This window comes from Neoarius graeffei, chromosome 4 (genome assembly GCF_027579695.1).
Source record: "Neoarius graeffei isolate fNeoGra1 chromosome 4, fNeoGra1.pri, whole genome shotgun sequence".
Lineage (NCBI taxonomy): Eukaryota > Metazoa > Chordata > Actinopteri > Siluriformes > Ariidae > Neoarius > Neoarius graeffei.
In genome coordinates, this window is record NC_083572.1 from 112,061,664 (window position 1) to 112,088,456 (window position 26,793).

At 45.0% G+C, this 26,793-nt stretch overlaps 1 protein-coding gene across 2 annotated transcripts in view; it reads right to left on the bottom strand.

Annotated features, from left to right (window-relative positions):
- The window catches only part of vdrb (vitamin D receptor b), a 93,515-nt gene extending 71,997 nt beyond the window's left edge, over positions 1–21,518 (bottom strand). The window contains exon 1 of one of the 2 annotated variants that reach the window (XM_060920200.1): positions 21,234–21,518. The gene's annotated coding sequence lies outside the window, so the exon portion shown is untranslated. Of the gene's footprint in view, positions 1–3,173; positions 3,495–21,233 lie in introns of those variants that run through there. The other variant, XM_060920199.1, reaches the window with a different exon arrangement.
- Positions 21,519–26,793: the final 5,275 nt, after the last annotated feature.

Here is a 26,793-nt window from a genome sequence, read left to right on the forward strand (position 1 = left end):
TTTTTCCCCCTATAATTGTAAAGCGACCTTGGGTTTTGAGAAAGACGCCATGTAAATTGAAATTATTATTATTATTATTATTATTATTATTAATAATAATAAAATATAAAAAAGTAAAAGTTTAATAAAATAAAACTATTAAGATAGATAGATAGATAGATAGATAGATAGATAGATAGATAGATAGATAGATAGATAGATAGGGGCGGCACAGTGGTGTAGTGGTTAGCGCTGTCGCCTCACAGCAAGAAGGTCCTGGGTTCGAGCCCCGTGGCCGGCGAGGGCCCTTCTGTGCGGAGTTTGCATGTTCTCCCCGTGTCCGCGTGGGTTTCCTCCGGGTGCTCCGGTTTCCCCCACAGTCCAAAGACATGCAGGTTAGGTTAACTGGTGACTCTAAATTGAGCGTAGGTGTGAATGTGAGTGTGAATGGTTGTCTGTGTCTATGTGTCAGCCCTGTGATGACCTGGCGACTTGTCCAGGGTGAACCCCGCCTTTCGCCCGTAGTCAGCTGGGATAGGCTCCAGCTCGCCTGCGACCCTGTAGAAGGATAAAGCGGCTAGAGATAATGAGATGAGATGAGATTATATATATATATATATATATATATTACATAAAGTTATATAATACAGTTACATATTAATTATATTCATACATATTAATTAGCTGTGATACAGAAATGATATTTTCATGAGTTGAATTTCAGGAAATGCCATTAAAATGTACATTTTGAAATCTTTTTGTTTGTTTGTTATAATAGAAATATCATAGAATTTGCAGAAAATGTCTAAAGCCAGTTTAAATACAGTGACTAAAGCCTTAAACATTCCTGTTCTTATTGAATAAGTTCATAAATAATAAATTTGATAAAATGTGGGCTGGGAAACCCATCAGATAGGTCTGAATTCAGGAAAACTGCCCATGAGCCAATCACAGAACAGTGCAGAGCTCCATCAGCCAATCACTGAATAGCGTACAGGTCCACCAGCCAATCACAGAACAGCGCAGCGCTCAACCAGCTAATCAGAGAACAGCGCAGAGCTTCACCAGCCAATCAGAGAACAGAGCAGAGCTCCACCAGCCAATCAGAGAACAGCACAGAGCTCCATGAGCCAATCAGAGAACAGCGCAAAGCTCCACCAGCCAATCAGAGAACAGCGCAGAGCTCCACCAGCCAATCACAGAACAGCGCAGAGCTCCACCAGCCAATCACAGAACAGCACACAGCTCCATGAGCCAATAAGAGAACAGCGCAGAGCTCCACGAGCCAATCAGTAAACAGCACAGAGCTCCACGAGCCAATCAGTGAACAGCACAGAGCTCCACGAGCCAATCAGAGAACAGCACAGAGCTCCACGAGCCAATCAAAGAACAGCACAGAGCTCCACGAGCCAATCAGAGAACAGCACAGAGCTCCACGAGCCAATCAGTGAACAGCACAGAGCTCCACCAGCCAATCAGAGAACAGCGCAGCGCTCCATGAGCCAATCAGAGAACAGCGCAGAGCTCCACCAGCCAATCAGAGAACAGCGCAGAGCTCCACCAGCCAATCAGAGAACAACACAGAGCTCCACGAGCCAATCAGAGAACAGCGCAGAGCTCCACCAGCCAATCACAGAACAGCACACAGCTCCACGAGCCAATCAGAGAACAGCGCAGAGCTCCACGAGCCAATCAGTGAACAGCACAGAGCTCCACGAGCCAATCAGAGAACAGCACAGAGCTCCACCAGCCAATCAGAGAACAGCGCAGAGCTCCACGAGCCAATCAGAGAACAGCGCAGAGCTCCACCAGCCAATCAGAGAACAGCGCAGAGATCCACCAGCCAATCAGAGAACAACACAGAGCTCCACGAGCCAATCAGAGAACAGCGCAGAGCTCCACCAGCCAATCAGAAAACTGCACAGAACTCCACCAGCCAATCACAGAACAGCGCAGAGCTCCACCAGCCAATCATAGAACAGCACACAGCTCCACGAGCCAATCAGAGAACAGCGCAGAGCTCCACGAGCCAATCAGTGAACAGCACAGAGCTCCACGAGCCAATCACAGAACAGCGCAGAGCTCCACGAGCCAATCAGAGAACAGCGCAGAGCTCCACGAGCCAATCAGAGAACAGCACAGAGCTCCACCAGCCAATCATAGAACAGCGCAGAGCTCCACCAGCCAATCAGAGAACAGCACAGAGCTCCACCAGCCAATCAGAGAACTGCACAGAGCTCCACCAGCCAATCACAGAACAGCGCAGAGCTCCACCAGCCAATCATAGAACAGCACACAGCTCCACGAGCCAATCAGAGAACAGTGCAGAGCTCCACGAGCCAATCAGTGAACAGCGCAGAGCTCCACGAGACAATCAGAGAACAGCACAGAGCTCCACGATCCAATCAGAGAACAGCGAAGAGCTTCACCAGCCAATCAGAGAACAGCGAAGGCTCCACCAGCCAGTCACAGAACAGCACAGAGCTCCACCAGCCAATCACAGAACAGCACAGAGCTCCACCAGCCAATCAGAGAACAGCACAGAGCTCCACGAGCATATCACAGAACATCACAGAGCTCCACGAGCCAATCACAGAACAGCGAAGAGCTCCACGAGCCAATCAGAGAACAGCACTGCATGTTTTGCAGACATTAAATGTAACTATAAACAGATAAAAATTACGATGTGTGTATTTTTTTAATAAATATAAATCTGTAAGCAGACTGCTGTGGTGTAAGAGGAATAAAACATTCAGGATGTTATTTTATAGGAAAATAATCCGCGAGGGCGTGGGATCAGTGACTCCGCTCCATCACACCACACCGGTGTGGATTATTTTCCAACAGCAGCACGACACACACAGTGTTTATTCCTGAGTGCTGACAGTTGCTCTGTAGATTAGATTAGATTAGATTAGATTAGATTAGATTAGATTAGATTAGATTAGATTAGATTAGATTAGATTTATTTGATCCCTTTGGGAGGGTTCCCTCAGGGAAATTAAAATTCCAGCAGCACCAATACAGTATAAACAGAAAATAGAAAATAGAGAAAACTTCTAGATAAATTAAGTAGTTACATATACAAATATAAAAAATAAGATATGAAAAAAAAGTCCAGCAGGAGAGGTATTGCACATTATACTGCACATTGTCCAGTTAAATATGTACTGATTTCTGTAAGCTCCACCCACCTCCTGTCACGCCGTGTCTCACCACCCTGGTGTGGATTATTTTCCTGTAACAGCACACCCCGTCATGTGTTACTCCTTATGTAATGGTCCCGCCTTAATCACCCTGAGCTAAACGCCTGGACTTAACAGTTATAGAGGTGGCTGAGGAACTCGCAGTGTACTCCGGCGTCACTCCGAGACTCAGCGTGTGTTAGCGAGGACATTATTCCCCTCGTGTGTTTACTCCCATCTTCTGCTGTAACTCAAGCACACACACACGAGCAGAGAGCGTGAGTGACTCCTCCTTCCTCTCTTTCCCCTACTTCCGTACAGGGTCCCTCTATTCCGTGAAAACACACACACATACACACACACACACACACACCTTCCCCTTAGACGGGCCTCCGTACAGTGCTCCAGTCAAGGCCTCACAGCTTTCTACAGTTACATAAATGGCACACACACGCCCACACACATGCATACATTCCTCCTCCTGAAATGAACACGACCACAATAACGACCCAAACATGAGGCCACATTTCAATTACATCATTAAACGAGCTACATCAGACTGTAACCATGACGCTGAATCATTTCCCTCCACATTGTGGTTATTTAATAGATTTATATTTTATTTCAAAACATTTTTTCCTCGTGAGAATGTCTCGGAGCGCCGCGGGACATCTGCAGAGCATCAAGACGTTTTAGCTGCGAGTTCAAAAAAACAAAACAAAAACAAAAAACAAGAATTCGAACAGGAAATAACAGGAGTTCATTTTTCATCAGTGTCTGAGGAAGTGGTCTGATTACCATAACGACAGTCATCACCTGGGAAAAAAACAAACAAACCTCATATTGGAATTCCTGTACTGGAACTCGGGCCGGTGGCTCACAAGTTGTGATTTTCATTTTCTGAATTAAGTTGAATGTAGCATAAAACAGACTTCATCATCACCACCACCATGAGGGTAACAGTATCCAGGTATCAACCTGACGAGTAATCACTGCTCATTTACTCAGAAAGAAGCTCCGATAGCAAAATCGATACCAGATGACGCTAGCGTACATAGTAGCTCGAACAAACAGACAACATGAGGAAACAACAGCGATGTGGATGCATTTCACGTATTTATTTAATAACCAAAGCAAAGTGAAAATAAATATCAGCAGCATTTTCCTACAACACAAGTGATAAAACTCAGCCTGAGGACATCATCACTATCTAAACAAGATAAAATGTCTCCAGGTGACAAAAGACGAGAAGAAATAATGCTTACAGCTCTTAGATGGTGAGGGACTCGACAATGGGTGAATCGACAACGGGGAACCCGACTACAAGGGATTCAGCAACTAGGTACCCAATAATGAGGAATTCGACAACGAAGGACTCAACAACGAGGGACTCAACAACGAGGGATTCGACAACGAAGGACTCAACAATGAGGGACCTAACAACGAGGGATTCGACAACGAAGGACTCAACAATGAGGGACCCAACAACGAGGGATTCAACAACGAAGGACTCAACAATGAGGGACCCAACAACGAGGGATTCAACAACGAAGGACTCAACAATGAGGGACCCAACAACGAGGGATTCGACAATGAAGGACTCAACAATGAGGGACCCAACAACAAGGGATTCGACAACGAAGGACTCAACAATGAGGGACCTAACAACGAGGGATTCGACAACGAAGGACTCAACAATGAGGGACCTAACAACGAGGGATTCGACAACGAAGGACTCAACAATGAGGGACCCAACAACGAGGGATTCGACAACGAAGGACTCAACAATGAGGGACCCAACAACGAGGGATTCGACAACGAAGGACTCAACAATGAGGGACCCAACAACGAGGGATTCGACAACGAAGGACTCAACAATGAGGGACCTAACAACGAGGGATTCGACAACGAAGGACTCAACAATGAGGGACCCAACAACGAGGGATTCGACAACGAAGGACTCAACAATGAGGGACCCAACAACGAGGGATTCGACCACAAAGCACTCAACAATGAGGGACCCAACAACGAGGGATTCGACAACGAAGCACTCAACAATGAGGGACCCAACAACGAGGGATTCGACAACGAAGGACTCAACAATGAGGGACCCAACAACGAGGGATTCGACAATGAAGGACTCAACAATGAGGGACCCAACAACGAGGGATTCGACAACGAAGGACTCAACAATGAGGGACCCAACAACGAGGGATTCAACAACGAAGGACTCAACAATGAGGGACCCAACAACGAGGGATTCGACAACGAAGCACTCAACAATGAGGGACCCAACAATGAGGGATTCGACAACGAAGGACTCAACAATGAGGGACCCAACAACGAGGGATTCGACAACGAAGGACTCAACAATGAGGGACCCAACAACGAGGGATTCGACAACGAAGGACTCAACAATGAGGGACCCAACAACGAGGGATTCGACAACGAAGCACTCAACAATGAGGGACCCAACAATGAGGGATTCGACAACGAAGGACTCAACAATGAGGGACCCAACAACGAGGGATTCGACAACGAGAGACTCAGCAACAAGGGAATCAACAACAAGGGACTCAACAATGAGGGATTCAATAACGAGGGACTTGACAATGAGGAACCCAACAACAAAGGAATAAACAAAGAGGGACCCAACAACAAGGGAATCAACAACAAAGGAATAAACAAAGAGGGACCCAACAATGAAGGAATAAACAACAAGGGACTCAACAACGAGGGACTCAACAACGAGGGACCCAACAATGAAGGAATAAACAGTGAGGGACCCAATAACGAGGGAACCAACAACAAAGGAATAAACATAGAGGGACCCAATAACGAGGGACCCAACAACAAGGGACCCAACAACAAGGGACTCCGACGCAATGAAAAGAGACACTTTTCCGATTTCCTTCTCCGCTGCAGCCCGACTCCATCCAAACTAATTGATGTAGCTCACTAATTCGTTAGAAAGAGCTCAAGCCCAGCCTCGACATTCGCTCCATCCTCCCACTCTGTGTGTTTCAGTTACGACCTGCTGGTTGGTGCTGCTGTTGTGCTTTAAGATGTTTATCTTAAAAAAATTATCTGGAACTAAAACCTCTGTGATTTTTTCCCACAGCTTAGTCATGCTAGCACGTTTCTGGCTCTACCATTCACAAAACTCAACTCTGGAGAAGTCACAGCCCTGCTGGTTTACTTTTCATGATTATTTGTGGTGAAAACGTCACTGCTGGATTTACTGATGTTGATTAAATGCTTTAAGATCATAGACACGAGACAGCAAGACACGCCCACTGCTTCAGGAAGTTGTGCATAATAATAAAGAAGAAAATAACTACACCCCCATCCTTCGCCACTGGGAGATACTTCACTCTTCATTTGCATCGAGTTAAACACTGCTACCATATTTTCCCCATCATTCGCCCCGCCCACTTTTCTTCACTAACACTTGCTCCACCTCCTGTTGCTATAAATTACCATCTTTCACCAAAAAGTCAACAACATTCAGCCACACTGTTCCACCATAATATTGCTGGTCTGGATGTAGGATTAACCAGGAACCAAAACCCAAACATCTGGAACTTTTGGTACTGGACCCGCGTCTGGTGGAAAAAGAACAGTTCTGGTTTACAGGTGCCAAAACATCTGGCACTTTGGACAAAGACCAAAGTTAATCCTGTACAATTCACAATGAATAATCAGACCACAGCCTGCAGTAGAGATGTGTACAGAAGTATCACACACACACACTTAAGCTTTAAGGTTTGGACGCAGCAGAAGCTGCTCTAGAGCCTGCGATCAACACTGAGCTAATGCAACTCAACTGTAGTGTGTGTGTGTGTGTGTGTGTGTGTGTGTGTGTGTGTGTGTGTGTGTGTTCCTATAACTCACATCCTGAAGCGTTTTATTTCTCTTACATCACAGCAATCTGCCACTGATGACAATTCTTGAGAATTAAAAAAAAAACAAATGCCATACTTTTTATCCGTTTATAGTTACATTTAGATTAAAGCTAGCTCTTGTTCTCATGTACGCTATCGCAGGTGTAAACAAACGTTCCCTCACCAGCTTCTCTTTTTTTCTCTCATGTTCCTGAGACGCTGAGTTCCAGCTTCACCTCTGACTCTTACAAAGCGCTGACACTGGAGCCTCCTTCCACAAACATTACAGAAAACTTCACATCAACTGTTTATTTCATTCATTATCGGTTTAGCGTCTGCTCTACGAGTCTCTGTGAATGAGACGAGCCGTTACTATGGAAACGATAACGATCAGTCCGAGTGCATGAATATAAACCTACACTACTGTCTGAGCCGCTGTTCTAGAAAACTAATCAACACCTCGTGACCAATCAGAGTCCAGAACTCATCAGCGCTGTGGTGCAAAGTGTAAAACTCTGACGTCTTACTGATATAATGATTATGGAGATGTTTATCACTGATGAATGGTTTGTTATTAAGTATTCGTGTTATTATTTACTTATTAAAGTAAATAAGTCCAAGTTTATTATTGCGGGTGTTGGAATTAATGCTGCTCTCTTTTCATCATTTAATTAAAAGTTTAATAATAATAATAATAATAATTAAAGCCGCAAGCGGCCTCGACGGGCCCTCGCGCCAGCGGCCAAGGGGGGCGGGGGCATGCGTCCCCGCGAAATACCTTCCACAGCTTCCTCGGCAAGAGACATTACTCCCACAATGGCGACAAAGCACAGAATTGGACACATGGCAAGAATAGGGTCTCGCACTGTACGGTGCTCGGGGCCTAATAATAATAGCGAAAGTGCACAAAATTTGGCGTATATGTCAGGTGAGCTATGAAGAGTTTGCGTATGAAGTTTGATGACAATTGAGTAAATAGAAGATGAGATATAGATTTTTGAAGAATAAATTTTTTGGTTTTTCCCATGTCAGTAGGTGGCGCTATGCTGTACATGAGCGATTATGAGTTGGAGAAATAAGTGTCTACAACAGCAACGTACTATCACAAGGTAGTGGTGTGAAGGAAAAGCATTATGGAATTATTTCCCAAAAACCCGTTTTGGAGCAATTGCGTCGGCCAAAAACAGCGGCCCCCATGGACGAAAATTCCCAAAATGTGGTATACATGACATGGGAGGTAGTAAGAGGGTGGCCGTGAAGTTTGACCAAATTTGAGGAAAGATTGGATTTTTTGCCCAAAAATAGCGCCCCCAGTGGCGAAAGTGCATAAAATTTGGCGTACATGTCAGGTGAGCTATGAAGAGTTTGCGTATGAAGTTTGATGACAATTGAGTAAATAGAAGATGAGATATAGATTTTTGAAGAATAAATGTTTTGGTTTTTCCCATGTCAGTAGGTGGCGCTATGCTGTACATGAGCGATTATGAGTTGGAAAAATAAGTGTCTCCAACAGCAACGTACTATCACAAGGTAGTGGAGTGAAGGAAAAGCATTATGCAATTATTAACCAAAAACCCGTTTTGGAGCAATTGCGTCGGCCAAAAACAGCGCCCCCCATGGACGAAAATTTCCAAAATGTGGTACACATGACATGGGAGGTAGAAAGAGGGTGGCCATGAAGTTTGACCAAATTTGAGGAAAGATTGGAATTTTTGCCCAAAAATAGCGCCCCCAGTGGTGAAATATCACAGAAATTGGGTAACATGTCAGAAGCCCAATGAGTGATTTGCGTGTGAAGTATGAGCAGTTTTGAGCAATCAGAAGATTTGTTATGAATTTTTAAGCATGTAAAATTTTGCATCGAAAATTGATTGACGTATAACTTCTGAACGGTTTATCCTACATGAAACGTATTTAGTAACTTTTGTCAGCCATGTCTGTAGATGATGTGTATCAATTTTGGTGACATTCCTATGAACGGTCTAGGAGGAGTTGCGCCGTGTTCGTGGCCATGCATTTCGCACAAAAGTGAAATTACCTCACTTCCTGTTGGGCGTGGCTAAGGCATTGGCATTACATTTTTGTCCGGCTTAGTGAGATACATACGCGTACCAAATGGCATGCCACTACTACAAACTACATGGCACCCAGGCACCTTAATGCGGGAGGCCAAAATCACAACGACTTAGGGGGCGCTATAGAGGCCCTGAGCCCCGGCCAAGTTTGGGCTTCTGGTTCTGAGTAGCGGTGGCAATTCTCGGAACTGGTGCCAAATTTCGTGCGTTTTCGCCCATGGCAAGTGCCCCGAAAATGGCCCAACAGCGGAGAAAAATAAAGAAGAAGAAGAAGACGGAAGAAGAAGAAGAAGAAGAAGACGGAAGAATAATTAAAGCCGCAAGCGGCCTCGACGGGCCCTCGCGCCAGCGGCCAAGGGGGGCGGGGGCATGCGTCCCCGCGAAATACCGTAAAGAGTTTGCTTGCCAAGTTTGACAAATCAGAAGCTGCAATATCATTTTTGCCATAACCAGCACCCCCAGGGGCGAAAGTGCACAAAATTTGGCGTATGTGTCAGGTGAGCTATGAAGAGTTTGCGTATGAAGTTTGATGACAATTGAGAAAATAGAAGATGAGATATAGATTTTTGAAGAATAAATTTTTTGGTTTTTCCCATGTCAGTAGGTGGCGCTATGCCGTACATGAGCGATTATGAGTTGGAGAAAAAAGTGTCTACAACAGCAACGCACTATCACAAGGTAGTGGTGTGAAGGAAAAGCATTATGGAATTATTTACCCAAAACCCGTTTTGGAGCAATTGCGTCGGCCAAAAACAGCGCCCCCCATGGACGAAAATTCCCAAAATGTGGTATACATGACATGGGAGGTAGTAAGAGGGTGGCCGTGAAGTTTGACCAAATTTGAGGAAAGATTGGATTTTTTGCCCAAAAATAGCGCCCCCAGTGGCGAAATATCACAGAAATTGGGTAAGATGTCAGAAGCCCAATGAGTGATTTGCGTGTGAAGTATGAGCAGTTTTGAGCAATTAGAAGATTTGTTATGAATTTTTAAGCATGTAAAATTTTGCATTGAAAATTGATTGACGTATAACTTCTGACCGGATTATGCTACGTGAAACGTATTTAGTAACTTTTGTCAGCCATGTCTGTAGATGATGTGCATCAATTTTGGTGACATTCCTATGAACGGTCTAGGAGGAGTTGCGCCGTCTTCGAGGCCATGCATTTCGCACAAAAGTGAAATTACCTCACTTCCTGTTGGGCGTGGCTAATGCATTGGTATTACATTTTTGTCCGGCTTAGTGAGCTACATATGCGTACCAAATGGCATGCCACTACTACAAACTACATGGCAACCAGGCACCTTAATGCGGGAGGCCAAAATCACAACGAGTTAGGGGGCGCTATAGAGGCCCTGAGGCCCGCCTGGATCTGGGCTTCTGGTTCTCAGTAGCGGTGGCAGTCTAAGAAAAAGGAGCCAAATTTCGTGCGTTGTCGACCATGGCAAGCGCCCCAATAAGGGTCTTGTAAAGAGTTTGCTTGGCAAGTTTGACAAATCAGAAGCTGCAATATCATTTTTGCCATAACCAGCACCCCCAGGGGCAAAAGTGCACAAAATTTGGCGTAGACGTCAGGTGAGCTATGAAGAGTTTGCGTATGAAGTTTGATGACAATTGAGTAAATAGAAGATGAGATATAGATTTTTGAAGAATAAATTTTTTGGTTTTTCACATGTCAGTAGGTGGCGCTATGCTGTACATGAGCGATTATGAGTTGGAAAAATAAGTGTCTACAACAGCAACGTACTATCACAAGGTAGTGGAGTGAAGGAAAAGCGTAATGGAATTATTTACCAAAAACCCGTTTTGGAGCAATTGCGTCGGCCAAAAACAGCGCCCCCCATGGACGAAAATTTCCAAAACGGGGTATACATGACATGGGAGGTAGTAAGGGGGTGGCCGCGAAGTTTGACCAAATTTGAGGAAAGATTGGAATTTTTGCCCAAAAATAGCGCCCCCAGTGGCGAAATATCACAGAAATTGGGTAACATGTCAGAAGCCCAATGAGTGATTTGCGTGTGAAGTATGAGCAGTTTTGAGCAATCAGAAGATTTGTTATGAATTTTTAAGCATGTAAAATTTTGCATTGAAAATTGATTGACGTAAAACTTCTGAACGGTTTATCCTACGTGAAACGTATTTCGTAACTTTTGTCAGCCATGTCTGTAGATGATGTGTATCAATTTTGGTGACACTCCTATGAACGGTCTAGGAGGAGTTGCGCCGTCTTCGTGGCCATGCATTTCGCACAAAAGTGAAATTACCTCACTTCCTGTTGGGCGTGGCTAATGCATTGGCATTACATTTTTGTCCGGCTTAGTGAGATACATATGCGTACCAAATGGCATACCACTACTACAAACTACACGGCACCCAGGCACCTTAAAGCGGGAGGCCAAAATCACAACGACTTAGGGGGCGCTATAGAGGCCCTGAGCCCCGGCCAAGTTTGGGCTTTTGGTTCTGAGTAGCGGTGGCAATTCTCGGAACTGGCGCCAAATTTGGTGCGTTTTCGCCCATGGCAAGCGCCCCGAAAATGGCCCAACAGCGGAGAAAAATAAAGAAGAAGAAGAAGAAGAAGAAGACGGAAGAATAATTAAAGCCGCAAGCGGCCTCGACGGGCCCTCGCGCCAGCGGCCAAGGGGGGCGGGGGCATGCGTCCCCGTGAAAAACCTTCCACAGCTTCTTCGGCAAGAGACATTACTCCCACAATGGCGACAAAGCACAGAATTGGACACATGGCAACAATAGGGTCTCGCACTGTACGGTGCTCGGGGGGCGCTATAGAGGCCCTGAGGCCCGCCTGGATCTGGGCTTCTGGTTCTCAGTAGCGGTGGCAGTCTAAGAAAAAGGAGCCAAATTTCGTGCGTTGTCGACCATGGCAAGCGCCCCAATAAGGGTCTTGTAAAGAGTTTGCTTGCCAAGTTTGACAAATCAGAAGCTGCAATATCATTTTTGCCATAACCAGCACCCCCAGGGGCGAAAGTGCACAAAATTTGGCGTATATGTCAGGTGAGCTATGAAGAGTTTGCGTATGAAGTTTGATGACAATTGAGTAAATAGAAGAAGAGATATAGATTTTTGACGAAAAAATTTTTTGGTTTTCCCATGTCAGTAGGTGGCGCTATGCTGTACATGAGCGATTATGAGTTGGAAAAATAAGTGTCTACAACAGCAACGTACTTTCACAAGGTAGTGGTGTGAAGGAAAAGCATTATGGAATAATTTACCAGAAACCCGTTTTGGAGCAATTGCGTCGGCCAAAAACAGCGGCCCCCATGGACTAAAATTCCCAAAATGAGGTATACATGACATGGGAGGCAGGAGGAGGGTGGCCGTGAAGTTTGACCAAATTTGAGGAAAGGTTGGATTTTTTGCCCAAAAATAGCGCCCCCAGTGGCGAAAGTGCACAAAATTTGGCGTAGATGTCAGGTGAGCTATGAAGAGTTTGCGTATGAAGTTTGATGACAATTGAGTAAGTAGAAGATGATATAGATTTTTGAAGAATAAATTTTTTGGTTTTTCCCATGTCAGTAGGTGGCGCTATGCTGTACATGAGCGATGATGAGTTGGAAAAATAAGTGTCTACAACAGCAACGTACTATCACAAGGTAGTGGTGTGAAGGAAAAGCATTATGGAATTATTTACCAAAAACCCGTTTTGGAGCAATTGCGTTGGCCAAAAACAGCGCCCCCCATGGACGAAAATTTCCAAAATGTGGTATACATGACATGGGAGGTAGAAAGAGGGTGGCCGTGAAGTTTGACCAAATTTGAGTAAAGATTGGAATTTTTGCCCAAAAATAGCGCCCCCAGTGGCGAAATATCACAGAAATTGGGTAACATGTCAGAAGCCCAATGACTGATTTGCGTGTGAAGTATGAGCAGTTTTGAGCAATCAGAAGATATGTAATGAATTTTTAAGCATGTAAAATTTTGCATCGAAAATTGATTGACGTATAACTTCTGAACGGTTCATCCTACGTGAAACGTATTTAGTAACTTTTGTCAGCCATGTCTGTAGATGATGTGTATCAATTTTGGTGACATTCGTACGAACGGTCTCGGAGGAGTTGCACCGTCTTCGAGGCCATGCATTTCGCACAAAAGTGAAATTACCTCACTTCCTGTTGGGCGTGGCTAATGCATTGGCATTACATTTTTGTCCGGCTTAGTGAGATACATATGCCTACCAAATGGCATGCCACTACTACAAACTACATGGCACCCAGGCACCTTAATGCGGGAGGCCAAAATCACAACGACTTAGGGGGCGCTATAGAGGCCCTGAGCCCCGGCCAAGTTTGGGCTTCTGGTTCTGAGTAGCAGTGGCAATTCTCGGAACTGGCGCCAAATTTCGTGCGTTTTCGCCCATGGCAAGCGCCCCGAAAATGGCCCAACAGCGGAGAAAAATAAAGAAGAAGACGGAAGAATAATAATAGTGAACTCTTACAAGAACAATAGGGCCTTCGCCCATAGGGCTCGGGCCCTAATAATAGTGAACTCTTACAAGAACAATAGGGCCTTCGCCCATAGGGCTCGGGCCCTAATAATGAGACTGTTAATAACGGTGTAGCTCACTCCGGCCCCGTCTAGTCCAGAAGGAACGATCTAAAGTGGGCCACCTTGCGCAATAAATGTTGAAGCTATATACACTATATACAAGCTACAGTGGTGCTTGAAAGTTTGTGAACCCTTTAGAATTTTCTCTATTTCTGCATAAAAATGACCTAAAACATCATCAGATTTTCACACAAGTCCTAAAAGTAGATAAAGAGAACCCAGTTAAACACATGAGACAAAAATATTATACTTGGTCATTTATTTATTGAGGAAAATGATCCAATATTACATATCTGTGAGTGGCAAAAGTATGTGAACCTCTAGGATTAGCGGTTAATTTAAAGGTGAAATTAGACTCAGGTGTTTTCAATCAATGGGATGACAATCAGGTGTGAGTGGGCACCCTGTTTTATTTAAAGAACAGGGATCTATCAAAGTCTGATCTTCACAACACATGTTTGTGGAAGTGTATCATGGCACGAACAAAGGAGATTTCTGAGGACCTCAGAAAAAGCATTGTTGATGCTCATCAGGCTGGAAAAGGTTACAAAACCATCTCTAAAGAGTTTGGACTCCACCAATCCACAGTCAGACAGATTGTGTACAAATGGAGGAAATACAAGACCATTGTTACCCTCCCCAGGAGTGGTCGACCAGCAAAGATCACTCCAAGAGCAAGGCGTGTAATAGTTGGTGAGGTCACAAAAGACCCCAGGGTAACTTCTAAGCAACTGAAGGCCTCTCTCACATTGGCTAATGTTAAGGTTCATGAGTCCACCATCAGGAGAACACTGAACAACAATGGTGCGCATGGCAGGGTTGCAAGGGGAAAGCCACTGCTCTCCAAAAAGAACATTGCTGCTTGTCTGCAATTTGCAAAAGATCATGTGGACAAGCCAGAAAGTTATTGGAAAAATGTTTTGTGGATGGATGAGACCGAAATAGAACTTTTTGGTTTAAATGAGAAGCGTTATGTTTGGAGAAAGGAAAGCACTGCATTCCAGCATCAGAACCTTATCCCATATGTGAAACATGGTGGTGGTAGTATCATGGTTTGGGCCTGTTTTACTGCATCTGGGCCAGGATGGCTTGCCATCATTGATGGAACAATGAATTCTGAATTATACCAGCGAATTCTAAAGGAAAATGTCATGACATCTGTCCATGAACTGAATCTCAAGAGAAGGTGGGTCATGCAGCAAGACAACAACCCTAAGCACACAAGTCGTTCTACCAAAGAATGGTTAAAGAAGAATAAAGTTAATGTTTTGGAATGGCCAAGTCAAAGTCCTGACCTTAATCCAATGGAAATGTTGTGGAAGGACCTGAAGCGAGCAGTTCATGTGAGGAAACCCACCAACATCCCAGAGTTGAAGCTGTTCTGTACGGAGGAATGAGCTAAAATTCCTCCAAGCCGGTGTGCAGGACTGATCAACAGTTACCGCAAACGTTTAGTTGCAGTTATTGCTGCACAAGGGGGTCACACCAGATACTGAAAGCAAAGGTTCACATACTTTTGCCACTCACAGATATGTAATATTGGATCATTTTCCTCAATAAATAAATGACCAAGTAGAATATTTTTGTCTCATTTGTTTAACTGGTTTCTCTTTATCTACTTTTAGGACTTGTGTGAAAATCTGATGATGTTTTAGGTCATATTTATGCAGAAATATAGAAAATTCTAAAGGGTTCACAAACTTTCAAGCACCACTGTATATATAAAAGCGATATCCACCCAAGGAATACCGACCTATTTACCAGAAAGAATCCAAAACGGCGAGGAATTGACCGAGAAGTGATTTTTGTTGAACTGCTCATTAAGGCTTAATTAGTCCATTCTTCTTCTTCTTCTTCTGGCTGCTCCCGATTAGGGGTCGCCACAGCGGATCTTTCGTCTCCATTGCTCCCTGTCTTCTGCATCCTTCTCTACCACACCTGCCACTTTCATGTCCTCTCTCACCACATCCATGTATCTCCTCTTTGGCCTTCCTTGTTTTCATTTGCCTGGCAGCTCCATCCTCAACATTCTCCTTCCCAGGATGTGCCCATACCATCTCAGTCTCATCTCTCTTAGCTTAATTCCCAAGCTCTCCACATGTGCTGTCCCTCTGATGTGCTCGTTCCTTATCCTGTCCAACCTCCCATCGCAAACCTTAACATCCTCAACTCCGCCATCTCCAACTTTGCCTCCTGTCTCTTCGTTAAGGGTACGGTCTCCAATCCATACATCACAGCTGGTCTCACTACTGTCTTATACATCTTACCTTTCACTTCTGCTGGGACTTTCCTATCACAAATGACTCCCGAAATCCTTCTCCAACTGCTCCACCCTGCCTGCACTCTCTTTCTCACCTCACTATCGCAGCCCCCATTTTCCTGCACAGTTGACCCCAGGTACTTGAATTCACCAACGTTCTTTACGTCTGCTCCTTGCATCTTCACTACACTCTCATCCCCATTCTCATTGATGCACATGTATTCTGTTTTGCTCCTGCTCACCTTCATTCCTCTTCCTTCCAATGCATCCCTCCATCTCTCCAAACCCAACTCAACCTCCTTTCTACTTTCACCACATATCACAATATTATCCGCAAACATCATGTTCCATGGTGACTCTTGCCTCACTTCATCCATCAAGCTATCCATCACTATGGCAAACAAGAAAGGACTCAAAGCAGATCCTTGATGAAGTCCCACCTTCACCTTGAACCATTCAGTCGTTCCAACTCCACACCTCACTGCTGTTTCACTGTTCTCATAAATGTCTTGCGCTCTGATATACTTCTCATTCACGCCACACTTTCTCATACAATACCATAACTCATCTCTTGGCACTCTATCGTATGCGTTCTCCAGGTTTACAAACACACAATGTAGCTTTCTCTGGCCTTCTCTGTACTTCTCCATTAACATTCTTAAAGCAAAAATTGCATCCAATGTGCTCTTCCTTAATTAGTCCATAACTTCATTAATAATTGTAATGAAGCAAATCTGGGTAGAAGTTCTATGCACCCTAGGTTCCCCTACCTTCATTCCAGAAAGAATCAAAATCGGTGAAGAATTGAGGGAGAAGAAGTGAGCTGTGTGGAAACTGCTCGTTAGGGATTGATTAATTACCCCATATCTTCATTATTACTTGCAATTATGCAAATTTGTGTAGAAGCTATATGCACCCCAGGCAGACCTACCTTCCTGCCAAAAAATCTCTGAAGAATTGAGAGAGAAGAAGCGATTTTCGTGAAATGTAGACGACATCAGATGGACAACAGACGACACATGATGGCTTAAACTCATCATCTATTGGCCGGATGAGATAATAATAATAATGGAGTTAAAATGTAATGTTTGTCTTTAATGATCGGTAAAATGTTTATCGCCATCATCAAGAAATGCTCGATCAAGTAGCTGATAAACATTTCGCCAATCATGAAAGACAAACATTACATTTTAACTCCATTCTTGTTTTTATATTATTACTGAACTTCGAAAAAAAATTCTAACAGTTTATTGATTCAAGCTAATTATTTACTTATTTAACCTGCAATACTGATTAAAATAAGGACAATCGCTTTCCTGCTCAATAAAACGTAAATATAAAGAGGAAATAAAGTTGACTACACTTACAGTTTAAGGCCATGTTAACGTTAACTTTAAACACAGTGGACATTGCGGAGTTGTGTTTGTGGAAATAAAACTACTCTCCTAATTACCTTCACCAGCTGTGTTGGAGGAGGTTGTGTTCTCGCCCCTGTTTGTTTGTTCTCAACGTAACTCAAAAAGTAGTGAACGGATTTGGATGAAATTTGGTGGACAGCTTTAGTGTTATCCAAGGATCAAGTGATAATATGCGGCTTGACAGAGGTATGAACTCAATCAATCAATCAATAAGATGACACATATTTGCATAATTTGTATACTATTTGAATATTCATATTAAAAACTCTCTGTACTGTGGGTCTGTGAAAATTTCGAGAAAAACGTAAATAGTGTAATGTACATTTTTTGATAGCAGTGTGACTACATTATGTTCTTTATGTAGAAATAAACATCAGCTCTTGTAACGAAAACTCGCAAGTAAATAAATCTCATAAGGTGCTTTCAGACTGGAGGACCTGCTCCTGCTTTATTGCGTCTCCACACTGCAGGAACTGACGACCACTGTAGCTCTTAGAATGCTGTTATGAGGGACTTTTTTAGCTCCTGGTTCAGGGTAGGTTCTCTCCCATCACAAGAGGAACTGTGCGTGATGTAAGCAATATGGTGATTGGTTGAAAATGAGCCACTGCAGAATCCATCCATCCATTATCTGTAGCCGCTTTATCCTGTTCTACAGGGTCACAGGCAAGCTGGATCCTATCCCAGCTGACTATGGTTGAGAGGCGGGGTACACCCTGGACAAGGCGCCAGATCATCGCAGGGCTGACACAAACAACCATTCACACCTACGGTCAATTTAGAGTCCCCAGTTAACCTAACCTGCATGTCTTTGGACTGTGGGGGAAACCGGAGCACCTGGAGGAAACCCACGCGGACACGGGGAGAACATGCAAACTCTGCACAGAAAGGCCCTCGCCAGCCACGGGGCTCGAACCCGGACCTTCTTGCTGTGAGGCGACAGTGCTAACCACTACACCACCATGCTGTTCATAAATGCAGAATCACTTTTAAAAATATGTCTAAAACGTTAGCCATGTAAGCAACAGCTTTTAACATTTTTTTTAAATGCTAAACACAGACAAATGGACTGACAGTGAAGTCCAGGCTTATAGTGTATGTATGCAATGGAGGAAGTACAGTGAGATTTTGATGCATCTGCTAACGTCATGCTAGCAATCAGAGTTACGTCACTTCAGCGCTTCAACTGACGGTGTGAATACAAGAATTAGAAGGACACTCAGTAGAGTTCATACCTCCACCAAGTCACATATTATCAACATCAAAATCAGAAAATTTCATCCGAAGATAATATTAAAGCTGTCCACCAAATTTCATCCAAATCTGTTCACTGCTTTTTGAGTTACATTGGGAAAAGACAAATAATTTCTGGATCCACTTATGTATCTGGATTTACTTCAAAATCCAATCAATTGTTCTTTGGCCCATGGCCCACCTTTCCTCCAAATTTCAACCAAATCCGTTCAATACTTTTTGAGTTACACTGGGAACAACAAACAAACAAAAACAAACAGAGACAAAAACATAACCTCCTCCAACAAAACTGGTGAAGGTTAAAAAAGAAAGCCCCTGAAGGTGTGTCGTTGTTGGGGAGACCCCCAGTAGTTGTAGTTCCTCTCAATAAATCCCTTCTAACTGTTTGGTCTGACAGGAGCTCATTTCTGTAGCTATAACGAAGCAGATCTCTGAACATTCCACCGGGTCGAGGGTTTAGATCTTTATACATCACCTCCACCTCGGTGGAGTATTTACGTCCAGAAATAATATTAAATATTTTATATTAAATCATATAAAAAAAACATCTAACACGAAATCAACGTTAATTTGGTCTGTAGGGCGGGGTGTTTATTTTATGTTCAGATCTTGGAAATAAAAACAAATCTTTGCTTTTTGCTTTGAAGTCTCAGAAGTGTCAGAAGTCTGTTTTCTTTTGATCATAAAATTCATCTTAATGTGAGGATTATTTACAGAAAAACAAAAACAAAATTTAATTACAGAGTAAATTTTGTCTCATTGACTGACAAGTGATCCATCCATCATCCACAATCGCTTATCCTGTACAGGGTCGCAGGCAAGCTGGAGCCTATCCCAGCTGACTACGGGCGAAAGGCGGGGTTCACCCTGGACAAGTCGCCAGGTCATCACAGGGCTGACACATAGACACAGACAACCATTCACACTCACATTCACACCTACGCTCAATTTAGAGTCACCAGTTAACCTAACCTGCATGTCTTTGGACTGTGGGGGAAACCGGAGCACCCGGAGGAAACCCACGCGGACACGGGGAGAACATGCAAACTCCGCACAGAAAGGCCCTCGCTGGCCACGGGGCTCAAACCCGGACCTTCTTGCTGTGAGGCGACAGCGCTAACCACTACACCACCGTGCCGCAATTTCAGTGGGAAAAGTGTCGGGTCTGGGTTTAGTAAGAGAAAGAAGGCTGAACTGCTTCATCAAGATTAACACACAACATCAATACAGAGCTGTCAGAAGGGAAGTTCGGAGAGAGACAGAGAGAGAGAGAGTGAAAGAAAGAGAGAGGGAGAGTGTGAGAGAGTGAGAAAAAGAGAGAGTGAGTGTGAGAGAGAGAGAGAGAGAGAGAGAGAGAGAGAGGAGAGAGAATGTGAGAGAGTGAGAGAAAGACAGGGAGAGTGTGAGAGAGTGAGAGAAGAGAGTGTGAGAGAGAGAGTGAGAGAAAAAGAGTGAGAGTGTGAGAGAGTGTGAAAGTGTGAGAGAGTGAAAGAGAGTGAGAGAAAGAGTGAAAGAAAGAGGGAGAGAGTGTGAGAGAGTGAGAAAAAGAGAGAGTGAGAGAGTGTGAGTGAGAGAAAGAGAGAGTGTGAGAGAGAGTGTGAGAGAGACCTATATGATGTCGCAGCTGCAAATGGCTGCAGGAAGCTGCAGTGCTCTCTCTCTCTCTCTCACCCACACACACTTGCATTCTTACCCGAGTTCTTTTGCATTCCTTTTCACATCACTTTGTGCGTGCGCGCTTCTCTCGTTTCCGTGAAGTCTCTCTCTCTCTCTTTCCCGCGTGCACACGCCTTAATGTACCCCCCCTCCCCCCGGTAGTGTAACCCCCCAGTAGTGTAACCCCGGTAGTGTAACCCCCCTGGTAGTGTAACCCCCCGGTAGTGTAACCCCCCCTCGCCCCGGTAGTGTAACCCCCCAGTAGTGTAACCCCCCCTCCCCCCGGTAGTGTAACCCCGGTAGTGTAACCCCCCGGTAGTGTAAAACCCCCCGGTAGTGTAACCCCGGTAGTGTAACCCCCCCCGGTAGTGTAACCCCCCCTCGCCCCGGTAGTGTAACCCCCCGGTAGTGTAACCCCCCCTTGCCCCGGTAGTGTAACCCCCCGGTAGTGTAACCCCGGTAGTGTAACCCCCCGGTAGTGTAACCCCCCCCCCTTCCCCCCGGTAGTGTAACCCCCCGGTAGTGTAACCCCCCGGTTGTGTAACCCCCCGGTAGTGTAACCCCCCCGGTAGTGTAACCCCGGTAGTGTAACCCCCCGGTAGTGTAACCCCCCCCCTTCCCTCCGGTAGTGTAACCCCGGTAGTGTAACCCCCCCCCTTCCCCCCGGTAGTGTAACCCCGGTAGTGTAACCCCCCCCCCTTCCCCCCGGTAGTGTGACAGTGTGGAAGTTCCTCGTGTTGATGGTGAAGTTCGGACACCACTCAGCGCGTGCTGTGAAATTCAGCGCAATAATGAGCGACACGCGCGCGCACTCAAACAGGATTATTATTATTATTATTATTATTATTATTATTATTATTTAGAGTTTGTTGATCAGTGTGTGTGTGTGTGTGCAGTCGCCCTGTTGTTCCTGTCTCGTGCCTCCACTTTAGTCCAGTCCGGTTCGGTTCGGTTCCGTACCGTGCTCTGTCTCTCTGTGCGCTGGGCAGGGCTTCTCTCTCTCTCTCTCTCTCTCTCTCTCTCTCTCCGCTTCCCTCAAACTTTTATCCTCTTTTTTCTCCAGTAACCGTGCGCGCGCGCGCGTGTGTGTTTATCTCATTCCTACGGCGAGAAGTTGGCGCGCGGACACACACACTGCGCTGCGCGCGCTCCCCGAGCTCTGCTTTGCTTCCTTCTCGCGACATAAAATAAAACAGCGCGCGCCCCTTCTTTCCGGATGCACTCTGAGCCCGCATTCACACGCGCGCGCGCTGAACTCGGACCCCGGTGAGAGAGAGGGAGGGGCTCGGCTGGGATGAAGCCCCGCCTTCCGGCTCCCGCGCGCACTATAACCGGCCCAAGCGCGCGCTCCTGTGTGCTGTGTGTTTGGATTATTATTATTATTATTATTATTATTATTATTATTATTATTATAGGATCAAGTGCGACACATCACGCGCACTGCTCACTCACGTACCTATGTTTGGGACCACTCCCCCTACACACACACACTCCCCTACACACTGTCACACACACTCCCCCTACACACACACACACACACACACTCCCCCTACACACACACACTCCCCCTACACACACACACTCCCCTACACACTGTCACACACACTCCCCCTACACACACACACTCCCCTACACACTGTCACACACACTCCCCCTACACACACACACACACACTCCCCCTACACACACACACTCCCCTACACACACACACTCCCCTACACACTGTCACACACACTCCCCCTACACACACACACACACACTCCCCCTACACACACACACTCCCCTACACACACACACTCCCCTACACACTGTCACACACACTCCCCCTACACACACACACACACACTCCCCCTACACACACACACTCCCCCTACACACACACACTCCCCTACACACTGTCACACACACTCCCCCTACACACACACACACACACACACTCCCCCTACACACACACACTCCCCCTACACACACACACACACACACACACACACTCCCCCTACACACACACACTCCCCCTACACACTGTCACACACACACACACTCCCCCTACACACACACACACACACACACACTCCCCCTACACACACACACACACACACTCCCCCTACACACACACACTCCCCTACACACTGTCACACACACTCCCCCTACACACACACACACACACACACTCCCCCTACACACACACACTCCCCCTACACACTGTCACACACACACACACTCCCCCTACACACACACACACACACACACACACACACTCCCCCTACACACACACACACACACACACACTCCCCCTACACACACACACTCCCCTACACACTGTCACACACACTCCCCCTACACACACACACACACACACACTCCCCCTACACACACACACTCCCCCTACACACACACACTCCCCTACACACTGTCACACACACTCCCCCTACACACACACACACACACACACACTCCCCCTACACACACACACTCCCCCTACACACTGTCACACACACACACACTCCCCCTACACACACACACACACACACACACACTCCCCCTACACACTGTCACACACACACACTCCCCCTACACACACACACTCTCTCTCTCACACACACTCCCCCTACACACACACACTCTCTCTCTCACACACACTCCCCCTACACACTGTCACACACACACTCCCCCTACACACACACACTCCCCCTACACACTGTCACACACACACACTGTCACACACACACACACACACACACACACACACACACACACACACACACACACACACACACTCCCCCTACACACACACACACACACACACTCCCCCTACACACACACTCTCTCTCTCACACACACACACACACACACTCTCTCACACACATACACACTCCCCCTACACACACACATACACACACTCTCTCACACACACACATACACACTCTCACACACACATACACACACTCTGTCTCACACACTCACACACATATATACACACAAGGGGTGTGTCGTGACGTCACGCAGTGAAGAGGTAAACAACTCGCGCTGTCCGCGTGAGAAACCGAAAAATTAATTAATTAAAACCTAATAAAATAAATAAGCGTTTTTGTTTATTATTATTATTATTATTATTATTATTATTATTATTATTATTATTATTTGCGGACTCTGGGGAGAAACCAAAGGTTTTCGCTTTAGGATTCGGTGTAATATATCAATATACAGCATAAATAATAAACAAATAAATAAATAAATAAATAAGTTTAATAAACATGTGGGAGTCACGGGATATCCGGTTGCCAGATCCGCGGATTCTCCTCACCTCAAGCCTCACTCAACTGTCCTGTTTATACACACTGTGTACATTCGATTATTCACTTCATCCAGAATCACTAGTACTGTAATTAGATAGAAATGGAAATCACAGCATGGTGCTATAATAATAATAATAATAATAATAATAATAATAATAGGTGGCACGGTGGTGTAGTGGTTAGCGCTGTCACCTCACAGCAAGAAGGTCCGGGTTCGAGCCCCGTGGCCAGCGAGGGCCTTTCTGTGTGGAGTTTGCATGTTCTCCCCGTGTCCACGTGGGTTTCCTCCGGGTGCTCCGGTTTCCCCCACAGTCCAAAGACATGCAGGTTAGGTTAACTGGTGACTCTAAATTGAGCGTAGGTGTGAATGTGAGTGTGAATGGTTGTCTGTGTCTATGTGTCAGCCCTGTGATGACCTGGCAACTTGTCCAGGGTGTACCCCGCCTTTCGCCCGTAGTCAGCTGGGATAGGATCCAGCTTGCCTGCGACCCTGTAGAACAGGATAAAGCGGCTACAGATAATGAGATGATAATAATAATAATACAAGGAGAGAGAAAAGGCTGAAAAGTAGCAGGATCTCAGAGGAGACATGGCACGTCTGTGGGACATCAGGACGTGTGTTGTCCCAGTGGTTGTTGGCCTGCTAGGCATGGTGGCCAATAACCTCGCCAAACATTTGGAGAAGATTGGCATCACAATAAAGATAGAAATCCTGCAGTAAGCTGCATCACTGAATTCTGCAAAAATCTTTGGAAATGTGCTCGAGGCCTACGGATATTAGTTATAACTTTCTCTCAGTATATGAACAAATGAGTAATGCCTATCAAAGCTGAGAAAGTTCCAATAATAATAATAATAATAATAATAATAATAATAATAATAAGCCCTGTGATGACCTGGCGACTTGTCCAGGGTGTACCCCGCCTTTCGCCCGTAGTCAGCTGGGATAGGCTCCAGCTTGCCTGCGACCCTGTAGAGGGATAAAGCGGCTAGAGATAATGAGATGAGATGAGATAATAATAATAATAATAATAATAATAATAATATGATTGCAGGGGATATCACTGTCACCTCACAGTAAGAAGGTTCTGAGTTTGAATCTCATGGTCAACTCTGTGTGGAGTTTGCATGTTCTCCTCGTGCCTGTGTGGGTTTCCTCCAACAGTCCAAAGACATGGATTCAGTCAACAGGATGCTTTAAATCCCCCAGAGGTGTGAATGTGATCGTTGGTCGTCTCTGTGTAGCCCTGTGATAGATTGGTGACCTGCTGCCTCAGGGTGAAACACCCCCCACCACCACCTGAAGCTCCAGCTTCACCCCCGATTCTGATGGATAAGTGGGATAGATAATGGATGGATGGCTTAATAATAATAATAATAATAATAATAATAATAATAATAATAACAACCAAACCTGAGTTCTGTAAGTGACTTCAAATCAACATGGCTGCTCACAGCACCAGCATGGAAAATGATCTAATTCAGAGTTCTGACCTCCCACTTGCTGAATAATGCATGCGAAAGGAATAAAAACACACTGGAGTGGTGTGATGAAGCAGGGTTCCTCTGTTTCCACCCTCCCTGAAGATAATTATTTCTGAAGTTGATATTCCCCAACTGTTTTATTCCTCTTAAGCCAGTATCTCACTGGGCTGCAACAGCCTGCGACTAGTTGGAGACACAACATTTGCGATAAAATATGAGAATTAGTGATAATTTTCACTTGGAATCACACTGAATTGATATTCGCATATTTTACTGCAATTGTTGTGTCTTCAACTAGCCGCAGGCTGTCACAGCCCAGTGAGATATTGGGTCACACTTCCTGTCTCAAATCACACTTCCTGTCTCATGGAAACTGACTTGAGATGGGTCCGCGACGGCTTTGCAACACCAGCGACGCATTTGCGGCTATTTTGAGAGAAATTTTGTCGCGCAAATTTTTTGAACGTGTTCAAAATTTCAGCAGCGAAGGAGTGACACTTTGTGACTCATGCAAGGAAATTGAGAAGCCCCGCCAATGTTTCAAGACACTTTTGAAACTCTCTCACGAATGACGTTCGCAATATTTGTCTCAAGCTGTCGCAGCCCAGTGAGATACAACCCTTACACTGCAGCCCAGTTTTCACCTGCAGCATCTGTGTAACAGTACACATTCTTTTTCTGATAAAATCCTACAAATTTCTGACACAACAGACTCATCAAACTGACCTTTTGTGTAAAATAATAAATCCACCATTGTTATACGAGTAGATTAAACACTGAGTTGCCAGATCTGCATCACAAAAGCAATACACTAAATGTTAGGTTTATCATCATCTCTATGACTACCAAATGCATTAAATAAGGAATAAAACATACTCTGTGTGTGTGTGTGTGTGTGTGTGTGTGTGTGTGTGTGTGTGTGTGTGTGTGTGTGTGTGTGTGTGTGTGTGTTGCGATAAGTGAAAACGGGAACTGACTTTAAATGTAAATATAAACGGACAGAAAGTATGCCATTATTGTTTAACACTATATATACAGTAAATATTGTAATTGCAGGAAATCCCCCACAATGTAAGAGGAATAAAAGACTTAGGGACATGCTGTTATAGGAAAACAATCAACTTCAGTGCGGTAACAGTAACTCCGCTTCATCACACCAAACCTTTGTGGGTTATTTTTCTATAACAGAGCATACAGTAAATCTGACCACGCCCCTTGTGTATAAATATGACAGCGCACCGTATCTGAGTTGTTCTTTATTAATAGGACACATTTTGAGTTTAGATGTTGAGAATTGTGTTGTTTTTAAGCAGATCTGGCAACCCTAAGGGGATGTTTTGAACGTGTGCTGATGTGGGTCAGTGCACCGATGGGCTTCTCTTTCACATGGGTGTGTCCATGCCTTGTGCAATAATGCAGTCCTGGAGGTATGCATCTGTTTGGGGGGGGCTAGGAGGTATGTATGCATCTGTTTGGGGGGGGGCTAGTAGTGTGTGTGTGTGTGTGTGTGTGTACCCTTGCATGAGCCCCATGATGTGGATCAAAGAAGAAAATTGCTTACATGCATCCAAGCATGAATTTATGTACATATGTGTGTGTGTGTGTATGCATATATATATATATATATATATATTTACACACACACACACACACACACACACACACACACACACACGTGTGTGTGTGTGTGTGTGTGTGTGTGTGTGTGGTGGGGTAACGCCAAGGGCAGAGCTGCTCAG